The sequence below is a fragment of the Lepus europaeus genome, chromosome 1 (genome assembly GCF_033115175.1).
Source record: "Lepus europaeus isolate LE1 chromosome 1, mLepTim1.pri, whole genome shotgun sequence".
Classification (NCBI taxonomy): domain Eukaryota; kingdom Metazoa; phylum Chordata; class Mammalia; order Lagomorpha; family Leporidae; genus Lepus; species Lepus europaeus.
Window position 1 is genome coordinate 166,324,758 of NC_084827.1, and position 12,724 is coordinate 166,337,481.

The following is a 12,724-nucleotide window of genomic DNA, read 5'->3' on the forward strand; positions in this document are numbered from 1 at the left end:
ATAAACTACAGTCTGTTGTGACTGGAACAGGATTCTGTTTTGCAGTTTTCTCCAACAAATAGAATGAAATTTAGTCACTGAGTACTGGAAAGCATTGTTTTATTGTTCCGAAAAAAATATTGATAAGTTTTCCAGGGTGATGATATATTTCAGAATTATTTGAAAATTGGTGGCTTCATGCCACTATTTCATGAAATTTCACATCAAAGTACTGAAATCTTCAGGGAAAATAAAAAGTGTGGTCCAACAAAATCAGATTTTCAGACATCCATTGTTCTTATTTACACTTTTCTTTTCAGCTGGTGAAAATCCAATCCATGTAGAAACGCAGTTATCTCAGCACATGCAGAATCACAGTCTATATTAACATGTAAGCACTATTCACTGTTTATATAATGTTGTTCAAAATTCTGGTGTTTGCTTTACTATTTTCATCACTACTCTCAGGCTTTAGTTAACTTTTGTGCCACCCATTCAATTCTCTGAATCAAAAATATAACACCCTGGAAAAGTAACAGTGAAATGTGAAAACCTAACAAATGTACACAAAAATATGCAAAGTAAGTTATAGTGGTTTAGTCAAGATAAATTACACTCTTTTCACTGAATGAACTTGCATGTAGGAGAAGGCCAGGACAGCCTTTATAGAATAAGTAGAGCCTTTCAAAGACAAACATTAATTGTATCTTTCAAGTAATATTTTTGCTTTTCTTCTGAAAATGCCAAACTTCCTGCAGACTATGGGAAGGATTGACAGACCCACAGAGGCCAGAAACTACTCTCTGAGATGGCCTCACTCTCCCTGATGTTTATCCATGCAAGTCTCTACAAACAGGCACAGGAATCCGCCTTGCTCAAAGCCAGATATGTAAGCAATGGAGCAACATTTGTTCTTTCGAGATGTAGTTAAGACTCAAATTTCAGTTGAATTGGTTACAGACCTTAGAAATGTTCAAGTCCACAAAAGAAAGATTATAGGGCATCAAGCACTTTTCACATCAGTTAGTTGAGCTTGTTAAGTGGGTCAAGGACTTTTCCTTATATTCCTGGGTGATTCACAAAATTGACGCCATGAGAATTAGCATAAAATTTAACTATACTTGAAGGGATCTGTCTAAAATTAGGGTTGCTTGGGCTAATGCCTCTCAAACCCCAGGGATTCTAAATTCTCAGGCCTATTCTGCAAATCACTTATGATAGGGATTTTCACTAATGATTTATTGTTCTTTAGCTCTGTATATCTCTTCTTTGTGAGCAGAGGAAAAACTGGGGCTATCCATTGAAGAAGCAGATGTCAAGAAGTCTAAGTGAAACAGACTCTCAGAAGATCCTTTCTATGGAACTGAGATCTCAAAAATGCTTGCTATAGTTTGAATATGCTTTGTTTTCCCAAACTCTTGCTAAAATTTGATTGAGTTGTGATGATGTTGGGACCTTTAAGAGGTAATTAGGTTGCTAAGAAAGAGTTATGCCTTTCTCTAGGGAATGAGTTCATTTCCACAGGGTATTCAGTGAAATCTCCCTCTCAGGGGATTGGAATTGTTACCTCAGAAGAGATTGTTAGTCAGCAAGCCTGTCGCTCATTCTTTGCCTCTGCCACACATCCCCACTTACCCTTCCTCTTTTGCACTCTGAGTTGAACAAACACAGGATCCTCACCATATGCAGTCTTGCGATCTTGGGTGTCCCAGTCATGAGAAGTGCAAGCCAAAGTAAAACTCATTTCTTTGTCAATTTCCCTATCTCAGTGCTCTATTAAAACACTAAAAGATGAAAAGGATGCTTCAATATATTTATTTATTATTCCATTTAATGAAAAAGTAATAACTCAGACTCATGGCTGTTGGAATGAGTGTTAACGCCTAAAGTGAGAGTATGATTTCTTCTTCTTTTTTTTAAAAAAGATTTATTTATTTATTTGAAAGTCAGAGTTACACACAGAGAGAAGGAGAAGCAGAGAGAGAGAGATAAGAGAGGTCTTCCATCCACTGGTTCACTTCCCAATTTGCCTCTATGGCTGGAGCTGTGCTGATCCAAAGCTAGGAGCTTCTTCCAGGTCTCCCACACAGTTACAAAGGCACAAGGACTTGGGCCACCTTCTAGTGCTTTCCCAGGCCATAGCATAGAGCTGGATCAGAAATGGAGTAGCCAGGACTAGAAACGGTGCCCGTGTGGGATGCCAGCACTGCAGGCAATGGTTTTTACCCACTATACCACAGTGCCGGCCCTGAGAGTATGATTTCTACAACACCCATACCTCTCAGTTCCTTCTCACTCTCACACCTGTAGGGGAAGAAGAACTTTAGGAATCTAACTTACGCCAGTGAGGAGATAAGGCTAGAAATAGAATGTGTCTGTCTTAGGGACACTAAGAGCCACTGATGACCACCATTCACATTGAAATTGGGGTGTAGTCAGAAAAAAAAAATTCCCTCTGAATCTAATCATGTGAGAGCCTGGAAGGTTGGGTCAGGGACACCAGTGGGAGTGGGGCTGGCAGATAGAAAATGGAAGGAGATCAAAACAGAGGGGTCTCCTAGGTTCCCCCATGGGAAGGTCATCCTGTTGGTATACAGGGAGACAAACTGGGGAGAGGCAATTGTGGATATTCCTTTTGACTCTGTGTTCTCAATTAGGTGTTAAGGCTGTGTTCTTTCTGGAAAGGGCATTGTGTGGTGCCCAGTGATTGAGAAAGATCACGTTTATGAATACACACTGTGTCTTTAAGAAAGTACCATTTTTAGGGAGCTGATTGCCCTCCACCCTTCCCCCTCTCACCCTGGATCAGTAGACGGTTTTAGTGCTCTCCACAGGTACAAATAAAGCCATCCTCAACAAGGCAACTCGGCAGTTCTCCAGGCTCACAGATCAGAACTCACGCTTGCAAAAGTTATTTTCATCCAGGCCTTGAAGGCACATTTTGTTTTTAAATTGAATGTTTCTGTATCAACACTTGAAGCATCAGGGAGAAAAAAATATGTACTTAGGAAAAGACACAAAACCTCCTTCCACACCAGATCACAAGCACTTATAGACTATAATACAGCTAAAAGATGATCAAAAAGATTTATTTTGGGAACAGAAAAAAATCACTATTTCTTCAGCAGAAATTCCAAAAGGAGAATTCATTTATTGGATATATAAACTTGTCCTACAATCTTCATTTTTAAAATTTGGAGTAGAAATAACTATCTCCCTGTCACAAAAACCAGGACATTTTTAAGGTGAGGAATAGAAAAAATAAAAGAGAAAATGACTTCTATCTCTATTTGTGTGGGTGTTTTTTTTTTTAAAAAAAAAAACAATCATCACTTTGGTATGAAAGCATCATGGTATCTATGAGGATGAGAAATTTCATTTTAGCTTCCTTATCTAGTCATATATTCACATGGTGTTAACAAGTCATTGCTACTCTGACTTGATAGAGATAGCCACAAAAAATTCAAAATGATCATAAAAATCAAGGCGCTGTAATGTTGTGGCATTTGTTTCCCTGACAGGTGCCCTACTGCTTGGAATGGGATCTCGTACATGTACTGTCGATACCTCGAGGTGTACCTGGTACAAGCTGCACAGGTTCTAAACTGCCAGGCCACTCTTTCCAGAGCACACTGCAAACTCCACCAGGTCAGCAGCAGTGAGACTCCCTTGCCCCATCCACACATCACTTTTGTTCCATTGTATGTGTAAGAAATTATCAAATGCCAAATTGTTTTAGAAATGTCAGTGCAGAAAGAAAGAGCAATGGCACTAGGGAATGAAAGGCTTGACATGAAGATTCAAAATACCAGGTGAGGCCTGGGCACATTCCTGACCATGCTGACACCTCAGGGAGAGAGAGGAAGGGAGAGGGAGAGAGAGAGAGAAATAGAGAGAGACAAGAACAAAGGTGTTGGTAAGGACTGAAACACAAAGGGAAAATTGTTTACAGAAACAGAAATCGGATCTGATCTACTCTGAAAGGGTTCAAGAATAACTACAGTGTGTCTATTAACTGATCACTAGACTTGGCAAAACTCAGCAAGAAAAGGAGAAACACAAGACACAATTTGACTTTTGATAGAATTAGAATCATAAAAAACTCATCATATATTGAAAATATCATTAATTGAAAAGGTACTTAGGGGTCAGTGCTGTGGCGTACCGGGTAAAGCAGCTGCCTGTGGTGCTGGCATCCCATATGTGCACCAGTTTGAGTCCAGGCTGCTCCACTTCTGCTGGGAAAGCAGTAGAAGATGGCCCAAGTCCTTGGGTCCCTGCACCTGCACCGGAGACCTGGAAGAAGCTCCTGGATCCTGGCTTCAGATTGGAGCAGCTCCACCTGTTGTGGCCAATTGGGGAGTGAACCAATGGACGGAAGACCACTTTCTCACTCTGCCTCTCCCCTCTCTATGTAACTCTTTCATATAAATAAATAAATCTTTAAAAAAATTTACTTAGCACATCCAGCCTGCCAAACATCACAGCTTAGCTTAACTTATTCTGTGTTCCAAACACATACATTAGCTTACAGTTGAGCAAAATTGTCTAAAACAAATCAGGAGTTGGGCCTGGCTCTGTGGCATAGCAGGCTAAGTCTCTGCCTGTGGCTCCGGTCTCCCATATGGGCTCCAGTTTGTGTCCTGGTTGCTCCTGTTCCAATCTAGCTCTCTGCTATTGCCTGGGAAAAGCTGTAGAAGATGGCCCCAGTGCTTGGGCTCCTGCATCCACTTGGGATACCGGAAAAAGTTCCTGTCTTAAGATCAGCCTAGTTCTGGCCATTGGGGACATCTGGGGAGTGAACCAGCAGATGTAAAATGTTTCCCTCTGTCTCTCCCTCTCTCTGTCCATAACTACCTTTCAAATAAATAAATAAAATCTTTAAAAAAAAGCAAATCAAGAATCAAATATTTTGTGTAATTTCCTGAATACCTGTATCAAACTTAGTATATACTAAGTTGATCTTCTGTATATAAAGATAATTGAAAATGAATCGTGATGAAGAATGGTATGGGAGAGGGAGTGGGAGATGGGATGGTTGTGGGTGGGAGGGAGGTTATGGGGAGGGAAGCCACTATAATTCAGAAGTTGTACTTTGGAAATTTATATTTATTAAATAAAAGTTTTAAAAAAAAAACACTGACAACACCCTACACTGTAGACTATCCATTACTAACCTGTAGAGTGTAGCTACTCGCTGGGAACTACAGCTCACAGCTGTGGTCCAGCTTCATGAAACAGGGTTACCCACATATCACTATCACATAAACAGATCAAAATTCAAAATCTGCAAGTACATTTTCCCTGTACTACTTACAGGATTAGATATGCTGAATCAAGAGAAAATACTGGAGAACACAGTTAGAAAGAGATTTGTTTTGTTTCTTATCATGAAAATAAGAAGATACCCATGAGAGATGAGAGGGACCAAAGACTAGAAGAGAGAAGAGATTCTAGAGCCGGCGCCGTGGCTCAACAGGCTAATCCTCCGCTTAGTGGCACCGGCACACCAGGTTCTAGTCCCGGTCGGGGCGCCGGATTCTATCCCGGTTGCCCCTCTTCCAGGCCAGCTCTCTGCTATGGCCCGGGAGTGCAGTGGAGGATGGCCGAAGTGCTTGGGCCCTGCACCCAATAGGAGACCAGGAGAAGCACCTGGTTCCTGCCTTCGGATCAGTGCGGTGCGCCAGCCGCAGTGCGCCGGCCGCGGCGACCATTGGAGGGTGAACCAATGGCAAAGGAAGACCTTTCTCTCTGTCTTTCTCTCTCTCTCACTGTCCACTCTGCCTGTCCAAAAAAAAAAAAAGAGAGAGAGATTCTGGAGTCATCACTCCACCTGAGTCGAGACACTGTAAGTTGAGGCAGGTTGGACTCATGAATGCCACTCATCTCTAGATATATCTTCAACAATATATGGGGACTCTGATTTTATATGATCCTGGAAAAATGTGGTTCTTCCACTATGCCCTTTTTAATCGCATGTGTTGTTCTGAAAACACATGAAGTTGTAGGCCAGATGAATTAAAAAGATGAGATAAACCCAATTCCCATCCCAATTTCTCATCATTCAAAAAAAAAAGTGTTTCCAAGATCTGGTTATTGGAACAATCCTTTGAGGGTGGCCATGGAAAGTAACCAGAAGCAGAACAGTGGGGAGCCTTCTCTGTGGGGTGTTCCAGGTTTGTCTCACCACCATCCCCTTTGTGAGACTCCATGAGCTGAACTTTTTCTTCCATGTAACTTTGGAAGGCTCTAGAGATTAGAAGCTCAAACCGGAGTCTAATAGAAGTGGGATGTCAGAAGCAGGATAAGCAAAGGAATAGTGTATTTTTATCCAAACCACAGATGCCTGGCCATCTCCTGCAGTTCATTGGTAAATAAATAAAGCCATATTGCTGTTTAATATTCCAGGGATTATAGGACTGCTATTTGATATCCATGACCCAGTTCCTCTGGAACGTCATCGATTTAAACACTAGAGGTTTATTCCTTACCATCTTGTAGGTGGGCTGGGGCCATTTGGACGTGAAGCTTTCTCAGCTTGGCCATCTTTCAAGTTACTGCATGTTTTTCACTGCCTCAAAATATTTCATCTCCTGTCCCTACAGTAAAGTCAACTCAATAAAGATGGAAATCATATGACCAGTTATTTTCTTTGTCTAATTATTTAATCTAATTTATCATCTTTAAATTTTACTCAATAACTAAAGTCCTAGCTCTGTCGCCTGTCCACCTATCCTACCTCCCAGTTAGTGTTTCTACAATTAGTTGGTTAATTACCTGCAGAATTTGAAGATCAGCTCAAACACTGTTTTTATTTTTGGCATCTGTTTTACTTTGAATTACGGCTGTTTGTTTAATTAAAGTAATCTATTTAATTCTACTTAATTTAGTCAATGAATGTTTTACCAATCTCTCCATGACATCAATTTGGTCCTGGTCTTTCAAAGAAGATACATCTAATATCCCTTTATATAGAAACCTTTTATGTAGAAGCACATGGGAACATCAAATCAATGTCTGCTAAAATGTTGCTTTTTCAGAAATTTCCTAATATTCTTTTTTATCCAAGTGTGGATAGTGATGACTCCACAGATGGTCTTTAGGTCACCTGTCAGAAAAAAAAAAAAAAAGTCTTCAGTGTCTTGTGGCTCCTACAGAGTCTAGATATCGCCAAGACAGAGGTTGTGTCTCAATCCTCCAGCTTTCTTTCTCTGTGTCCTTTCCTTGTGAAACCTCACAATAGAGGACTTTTATTTAACAGGAAAACTACCAGCATTGGGAAGGCTCCAGCATCAGTTTTGATAGTACTGTAGGAGCACATTTAAGGAATGTGTTATAAAGCGGGAGACGTATATCCTTTTATGTGTTGAGAATAATGAGGTATTCTGATTAGTCTAACTCACTGAAGCAAATCACTACATAGTTTTAAAAGGTCTACTGTTCAATGCACCGTAATTAAATTAAAGTTAAAGTACTGTAATTATTTAGAACCAGGATGCCATTTCTTACTGGCTCTGTGAACTTATGGGCTCAAACGAACACAGGGATAAAATAGCACAACACAATCTGGCTATATATTATCTTGTCTATCTTGTATTTGGAATTAAATTACTCAAGAGTTCAGAGGTTAATAAGAAACACAGGAACTATCATCTATATAATAGTGGCTTTATATCGGCCGCCTTTAAATATAAGTGGAGAGGATTAATTTGATTATTTTTATACAGGCACAGAAGCTCAAATGTGTACACATACATATAGCGACACATTCATGCAGTCTCTTCACCTTTACTGAGGACCTTTCATGGGACAGGAACTGTGCTTCATATGCAGTATCGCCTGTCATGCATAGAACCACCCTGCCAGCCATGTATTAACAGGTTGACTTTATAGTTGCTATCGTCTCAGCCAGGGTATCTCAAAGACTATTCAGACTCCAGCATGATCAAACTGAGTTCATCGTGATCTTGTCTCATCTTTCCTTCCCATTCCACCCCAATCTAGTCTCTTTCATTGCCCTTGACGTTGGTGGATGGACCTGCTTTCTGTTCAGTTGCAGTAGCTAGAAACTTGGGTGTCATCCGTGACTTCTTATTCTCCCACACCCGCATGTTCAGTCATCATCTGGTCTTACAGAATTTTAGCTCCCATCCATCTGTCAAGTCTTTCCCTCGATTTTGTTCCCCATGTTACAAATCCTGACCATACTGCCATCAGACCTTATCTGGACCGTGATGATAGTCTTCAACTCATTTTCCAGTATTCATCCCTCTCAGTTTTATGTTCTTAAAGCAGATTTTATTACACTACACCATAGTTACCGTGCCTCTATGCTTTTCCACAGCTCTTATTGTAAAAAATCTTTAATAGAGTCCATAAAACTCAACACTTTGCTCCACCCTCTGCCATTTTAGGCTCAAATTACACCCACCCTAGCTCCCTCTTCATTCTCCGTCCCCAGTGACTTCTTTTTGCTTCTTAAAAGAATGCTCCATTTTTTTTATCTGCCTTAGGACGTTGGAATATGCTGCTTTTTATGTCTGAATGCATCACTCTTTTCCCATTCCATTGGCCTAGTTGATGCTTGCAAATATCTTGCCTTTGCAATTACTTTCTCAGGGATGCCTTTCTCTATCGTATGATAGGAAGGGTCTCCTCTAATTCCCTCAGCATCCTATGTCTTCCTTTCATAGCATTTAGTAAGGTACATGAATACATATTAATATGTGAGGTTATTTGAATATTATTCCCATTTGATTGAAATTTCCTTCAGGGTAAGAACTTCATAAGCATTCCTCATAATGCTTAGAAAAATGAAATGTTTGGTAAATATTTTGCTCACATGCTTAATTCTTATTCTCACTTTAATAGCCTCTCTAATTATTAAATACAAAAGGGAACAAATTTCTTTTTAAGAAAGAATAGAGAAGACAGATGGAAGCAAATATAGAAAATAAGAGCTGGTTTGTATTTTATGTATTTTTGATGACCAGGGGGAAAAATATCACTGATGTGTTAAAACACTAGAGCTTTCCTCAACTGCAAACTCTCCTTTGAATAGACACCTTTTTTCTAGAAACTCAATTCAAGTGGAAATTTTGTCACCTGGATTAGAATCATTTGTCCACATGAGCACAACTAGTGGGTATCAGTAGACAGATTCTCAAAAGCAATGGTAAACTTGATGCAATTTGGGCTTGGGGAAAGGGTTTGAAACTCAATGGAAACATCAAAGCTTGAGAGATTACTTGGGTAAGGCAGAGACTTGTATTAAAATGTGTCCTGAAAGGCAGTAGTCAGTCCCCACACCAGGGAATGCTCATAGCCCCAGGTGTGTAACATGCAACACAAACATCTTTTGTGTTGCTGTTCAAAGACACTTAAGTTCAGACAGAGCATAACCTACTCCTGCATCTTTCTAAAGTATCAAAGGGGGGTGGTGCTGGTGCTGTGGCAGTGGGTTAAAGCCCTGGCCTGAAGCACTAGCATCCCATATGGGCTCTGGTTCTAGTCCCAGCTGCTCCTCTTCAGATCCCGCTCTCGGCTATGACCTGGGATAGCAGTAGAGGGTGGCCCAAGTCTGGCACAGCTCCAGCTGTTGCAGCCATCTCAGGAGTGAATCAGCAGATGGAAGACCTTTCTGTTTCTACCTCTCTCTGTAACTCTTTCAAATAAATAAAATAATTAAAAAAAAAATAAAGTACCAAAGGAAAAGCACATCTGTAATGTAGAACAGGACTAAAAGCCTCTATTCCAGTTGTGCTCAGTCTCCACCTCACTCACATGCCACAAGTTCACCAATATGCACTCCCCAACTCCACAACCCTAAAATCCCCCACATTCCTGGAAACCTAGATCCTGGAGACCTTCTTATCTCTTATCCTTCTCCTCTGTGGGTCACTTTTTAATTTTTATTTTATTTTTCAAAGATGTATTTATTTATTTGAAAGGCAGTGTTACAGAAAGGCAGAGACAGATAGAGAGAGAGGTCTTCCACCCACTGAGTCACTCCCCAGATGGCTGCAATGGCCAAAGCTGTGCCGATCTGAAGCCAGGATTCCGGAGCTTCTTCTAGCTCTCCCACATAGGTACAGGGGCCCAAGGACTTGGGCTATCTTCCCCTACCTTCTCAGCCCATATCACAGAGCTGGCTTTGCTGGCACCTCAGCAGTGGCTTTACCCACCACAGCACAGCACCAGCTCCAACTTTTTCATTAAGTAGGAAAACTGTCTGAGACCTTAGGCCGTTTGCCCATTCCCCAGATCCTCCCAACACAGGGAGTGAACCTAGAAAACACAAATCTTCTTTCCATAAGTGAAAGAGTTAAGGAGGGAATTAAAATATTTATAATTCGATTCTGTATCTTTCAAAATAACTATTATTGTCTCTCTTGTGGTTGAAAACATACAATTTTACATTATGACAAAACAAATATAACCCTGATGTGCATTTCATGATTATGAACTGTATGTCACACACTGTCATGTTTTGTAAAGGTATGATTTTTTTCCTTTTTCTTTCCCTTAGGGGAGGAGCAGGTGGCACAGATATCCTGGACCTTTTAACCATGAACTGTTTAGGTGAAATATAAATGAATGGCATTATACTGGAGAACCCCAAGAGGTATAAAGCAGCAGGAGGTATTAGGCACCAAGAAGTCAGAGCAGATACCAAAATAGAGAAGCATGGAGTGGTTAGAGAAATTAACACTAAAGACAACCCAGCCATGTGACCTCTTTGCTTCAGCTAAATTTGCATGCAAGTATCACAAAAGAAGCCCTAGGAGCCATGAGTAAGTAACTCAGTCCAGAATATTGCTTGAAGATAATTAATCCAACGTTAAAGCTCCACGATGTTTATGGCCATTCATGGACACAAATGAGCCCCAGACCACCTATCTTTGGAAATGAGAGATGACCCCTTGATGAAATGCCCTCTAGTGGCCTGCTTGTTGCAAATCCCAGTTAGCACTGAGCTCTGACGTTAAATGTCCAAGCTGAGGGAGATTTCAAAGTAGAATTTGGTTTCTGCACTGGATCACACTTAGCAACTTTTTCATCTGATATCTAAGGACATGTTTGAAACCAGTTACAGGTGCTTACTATGATCTTTTTTGTTTTTTAATAAGAAGACAAGAACAACACTAAGAAACCAAATTATGGCAGGGAGCAGGCTAGCCTAGCAGTTAAGGCCCACTTCCCACATTAGAGTATCTTAGTTTAATTCCCAGCTCTGCCTTCTGAGTCCAACTTCCTAGTAATGTGGACCCATGGAGGCAGCAGAGATGGCTGAAATAGTTAGGACCTTACCACTCATGTGATTGACTTGGATTGGGGTTCCCACTCTTGACTTCAGTCCTCACCCAACCTGATGTTGCAGATATTTAGGTAGTGAACCAGTGATTGAGAGGTCTCTCTCTCTGTCTCTCTCTCTCTCTCCCTCTCCCTTTCCCTCTCCCTCTCCCTCTCCCCCTCTGCCACCATACACACTGTCTTCCTCTATGACTCTTAATAAAAATAAAAAAATCTTAAAAGAAAACAAACCATAGTATTGATCTTATGTTGGGGAGCATGCAATAAGATTACTTTGGTTCTCCCAGGAGTCTGTTCCTAAACATGATGATAACAACATATCTCATTAAATTAAGAAAGTTTTAATATAGAAATGCTAGATCACAATAGAGCTTTAAACTTCTGCAAGTCTTACAGATGAATCAAGAGTAGTCAACAGCAAAACCCCACTGGTTATATTTAAATTGAAATTACCATTGAAACATCTAAAATTACATACACTGTGGTTTCCATCAGTCATGAACTTTCAGAATAGCCAATGGCATACTAACAATTCTTTAGTTTATTCACAGATTGCTCTACCATCGACATCACCAAAATGATATTTGACATAATGCATTTCTAGGATAATATATTTCAAATAAACAGCATATGTAACCCAACTCCTCCTAATTCTTCGTATTAGGAGATAAAATGGTGCTATTTGTAACTTTGTGGATTTTTTGCATTATATTTCAAAGAGAAAAAGTAGAAAGAAAAGAACACTAAAGGGAAGGAAACTTGTTAACAGCCTGAGATTAAATATTATAGCCACTGAGAAGCTGCTGCATATCTATATAACTAAATAGGAAGACTGCAAGTGGTTAGTTCTACAATCAATTGTTTTTGTTCCTTAATACAATGTATGTGCCAAAAAATAAATCGTTTAGGTTCAAAGGTCAGGGAATTCATTAAAAGAAGTTCCTAATAAAAGTGATTCAATCTTTGTATTTAGCTTTTAATATAAAAAATTAATTAACATTTGCATTATGAGACTTGACCTCCCTAGAGAAATATAATCAATTTTCTCAATACAAGATGGATTCTGCAGAGGGCATAATTTCTAATTGTGGAGCTAATCAATCATGTCAGTGGTGCAGGGGAACTGTAAATGATGCACAGAACTGTTAAACTCTCGGCTCTTCTAAAGCCAGTTGTCAACACCGTAGTATATAAATATATACTTACAATGAGACTGTTTAATTCTAACATTGATTAAATTATTGCAGTTCCTGGCATGATACATGATGATGGTGCACTGCATGGAAGGCATACCAGACAACTGAAAGCACATCTACGGTTTGCGAATGTAATTTCACAAGGAAATTGTGTTCATTATAGCAGCTTAATGCATGTCTCTGCTAAGAAGACTGTATTACTAAGGAGAGATAAAGGGGTTTGGGGTCAAGATAAT